We start from the raw sequence: 4,394 nt of genomic DNA, 5'->3' as shown, positions 1-4,394 counted from the left end.
ATAGACACCTACAAAAATATAGATGAAACTCTGTTGGTTAATAGTGTGGTCTACAGCTTATCATGAGGAACTCTACCTCAACCAAGCAAAACCTTGAGACTTCTTTAATATTAGAGATCACGCACCAACTATTACAACGCAGCAGACATAGACTACAGATTCCAAAAGCACTCAATGATCTTGAAGCCTCTGCATTTTAACTTTAAGTTTATTGTGGTATTACGTAATATAAGCAGAATTGAATATAATTCCAATGCAAGAACCCCCCAAAATGTTGTCCCCTCTGCGATTTCAACTGCCCCCTTAGTCACTTTCTCCTGGCGCCGGGTCTGGGTGAGCCACCACCACAGCACAGGATACTGAGCCAGAACCTATACCTTAGAATCACCCTTCCACAGAGACCTCCAATAATAACTAAAGTGATTGACTATGTCACTGGCGCTGCGGTCGAGTCCTTGCAGCTACAATCTAGGGAGATCCTAGGGAGATGTTTTTTTTATTTTTTTGGGGTGGATGGGAGAGTGTAGTGTAGTCATCGTGAGTGGACTAGAATATAACACCATCATAACCTGAGTTTACTACCTTTTAAATCAGATGCAAATAGCTCTGCAAACGGAACCCCAGGGGTACACTGACACGTTGGCTACTGAGTGACACGTAGGCACTGTGTGATGATGCGTTTGCTGTGTAGAGCTTCGTGGAGCTATGCTCTGGAGCAGGTTGGGTTACACTCCCAGGCAGCCAGGCTTGAAACTGAGAGTGGCCTGGGGTCCATTGGGGGCCGAGAGAGGGGGGAGGAGAGGGTGTAGGGGGAACTGAAGCCGCTTTAATGAGGGGTCAGAGGTTGTTCTGGGTCAAGTGTCACTCTTCAGGATTACATGTTAAACACACTCCCTTGAGGGCACGGATTGGGAACGTCGGACTAATTAGAACGAGTACAGGACATATCCTCAGAGATTATTATTTTTATTTTTTTACTGTTTAGGTTTCTTAAATAAACATATTGCTTTGAATTATTATGTCTACTGTTGGATAGTGCAGTGGTTTCCACCATGCACCACGTGAGGATTTACCGTCGCCAGTGTAATTTAGAGAGGCTCCTTGAGGAAAGTGCCTCCTCAGGGGCACAGACAATTAGTTATTCAACAAACAGCACAGATCAGCCTCTTTAATTAAACAGCCATCCTTCTCCTCTCCTCCACTCGTCTCCTCTTTTACGTAAAGGAGTCTGTTTTTTTTCAAATCCTGGGCCAGATGACACCCTAATAATTTGTTGCCCGCCATGGTGTGTCTCTAACCAGGGGATTAGATGGAAATTGGTCGGCGGGGGAGTTTGCGGAGTTATCGCTAACAGGATTTACCATCTACTGAGTATATCAAAGCTGGGGCCCCTGCGCTAAGCACTCAGCACTCCACCAAATTAAAAAGTGGCCCACAGGTGGGCCCTCCGCGCCGTTCGTGCCGACGGACCCTGACGCTAATTGCTTTCTAACTCTGTTACGAGTGCCATCAAATTACACTCCTCAATTAGAGGAGAGAAGAGAGAGAGGGAGGAGAGGAGGAGTAGAAAGGGTCTGGGAGATGAGGGGAGTGCATTATCCTGCTGGCTACTGCTGTGTGGGTACTTCTGTCATTAATGCTTTACACTGGACTTAGAGTGAGAGCGGTAGAGGGAAGAGATAGACAAAGAAAGAGGGATACTGGATTTCAGAAAATCCAGAATGGATCATTTGGTTTATTTTAAAGTAAAATGCTTGCCTTTAGTTTTCTAAGACTTCACATGGAAGTAGTGACTGAAGAAAGCATGATCAGACTCGAGTTTGATTTTCCATTAGTTTCTCCTGATCCACTCAATCCCTCAGTCATTTTAAGCAGGAAGGTCAATTAAGAACCAATCTTCATTTACAAGTATAACCTTGCCAAGAGGGAAAGCAACAATTTAACCTTCAGTGTAATACAGATTAGGGTCACGGTCTACAACGTACTCTGAAAGAGCAAGATAAGGTTGCATCATCTTTTGCAAAGACGTTTGCATGAAATGAAAGTAACAAAATGCCTAGAGAGCAGGTGAAGTACAATAAAGACTGAGGACAGGCTGTGAGGAAAACAAAGACAACATAGCTGTGTATTCCTGAGCAGGAAACCACTTAACCCATCCTTGTGTGTGTGTTTCTGCATTTGATGCAGTGAAGCACTGATGGGAAGACAGGATGTGATGTCACATCAGCCCCATTCTCTTGGGGTGGCAACATCCTGTGGGCCTGGGGTTCCCCAATGTGCTCTCTCACACTGACAACCCCAATGTCTGTCACACTGTTCATTCCTGCTACCCTATAACCACACAACATTTCCTCTGCAGCTGTAATTTACTGACATAAGCAATCAATCAACCAACTGAATGAATCAATTGAATTAAATTGATATTTTTCTATTTAATGTTTGATATAACACCTTTTTGAGTCACTTTAAGTCAGCCATTAGTTCAACTCCATCTTAATAACTCACTCACCCCTCTACATTCTCTGAGAAACTGACCGTGTCCATTCAGCCCTGTCCACTCCATATTAGCCTCGTCGCTAACCAGGCTTCCCTGAAACGGGAAGCATGGGGAAGTTCCATGGCAGAAATCAGCTAAACAGGGGTCGGAACCCAGTGTAAATCAGTGACACCAATCAAATGCCTTGCTTGGGCAGAGCCGTTAAGATTTTTTTTAAAAACAAAACAAGCACTAGTGACAAAATATTTTAGAACGTTTGCAGCACGCTTGTTTTCACAGTATTTCTCTGTTATTTCGAGATAATCTAAAGCTGCAGTAAGAGGGGAGAAATGGTCTACAATGCTGGACATATCAATATTTTTCATGTTTATGTTTCTGAAGCGATATTTGACTGTAAAAGCTAGCATGAGTGACAAGAAGTAGCTAGCCACAATGTTAGTTTAAAAAAAAGTCAGCTAACCTTGTAAGCTACCTAGGTATAACTAACTAGCTGGCTACTAGCTAGTTACATTTCTCTCACAATTATAAAGACAAACAACATAATAATTAAAAGCATATTATTGACCAAAAAGGTTAGCTGTGTTAGCCCAGTCGCTAGCTTATCCAGGGTCAGTGATACATAGAGCAACCATATACACTCTATTGGAACAACTGTAATCTTTTTGCAAGTAACATTGCTAAAATGTATGAAATAAAATAACATAAACCTCATACAATGTTACCTGTAATGCTCATCTCCTGTAGCTCTAATTGTCATCTCCTTATTTTCATAATGTTGATTTGATAAGTTGAAACAGAACCCTGCACACCCAGTAGACCTCCAGCAGCGTTGGCCTACTCCAGTTGTAATAGGTTTATACCATGTGTGTGATGTTTAACTGTATTTTTTTTAAATACAACATTTGCCAACACAGGTAGGCCTACACCTATAACCCATGAAATATAGGATATACCTTTAGTCTCTTGGGACATTCATTGGGACCTCTCTTCATCTGCAAACAGGCTTTCACAGCTTTCCATATCTGAGGTCAGAAAACATCACAAAGAAACAGGCTTCATTATACTCAAATTAGACAGCACTGAATAGCATGTTGCTATTATCTCTCTGTCCTCAAAGTTTAACCCTCTAGGGACTGGAACTGGAGAATATTTTCATAATGTCCTCCCACAAAATTACCTACCCTATCCAGTAGCCTACACTGTCCCTTTACTGACAGCTGGAGCTGCATTTTCATCCGTTTCCATGGCTGTTATCTACAAATGACTTTGGAGACTGCGTTTTTAATTTACAATAATTACATGAAGATATCTGGTGTAAAAATTATTGTTATCAATCAATAATGACAAACCTCCTGGCATTGACAACTTAGATGGAAAGCTACTGAGGATGGTAGCTGACTCTATAGCCTCTACTATCTGTAATATCTTTAATCTGAGCCTAGAGGAAAGTCTTTGTCCTCAGGCCTGGAGGGAAGCCAAAGTCAGTCCGCTACCCAAGAGTGGTAAAGCGGCCTTTACTGGTTCTAACAGCAGACCTATCAGCTTGCTGCCAGCTCTTAGCAAACTGTTGGAAAAAATGGTGTTTGACCAAATACAATGTGACTTCTCTGTAAACAAATTAACAACAGACTTTCAGCATGCTTATAGAGAAGGGCACTCAACATGTACTGCACTGACACAAATGACTGATGATTGGTTGAAAGAAATTGATAATAAGAAGACTGTGGGAGCTGTACTGTTAGATTTCAGTGCAGCCTTTGATATTATTGACCATAACCTGTTGTTGAGAAAACGTATCTGTTATGGCTTTCCAACCTCTGCCACATTGTGGATTCAGAGCTATCTATCTAATAGAACTCAGAGGGTTTTCTTTAATGGAAACTTCTCTAATGTCAAA

The sequence above is a fragment of the Coregonus lavaretus genome (genome assembly GCF_964263955.1).
Source record: "Coregonus lavaretus genome assembly, chromosome: 4".
Taxonomy (NCBI): domain Eukaryota; kingdom Metazoa; phylum Chordata; class Actinopteri; order Salmoniformes; family Salmonidae; genus Coregonus; species Coregonus lavaretus.
Note: the sequence above shows the minus strand (reverse complement) of the source record.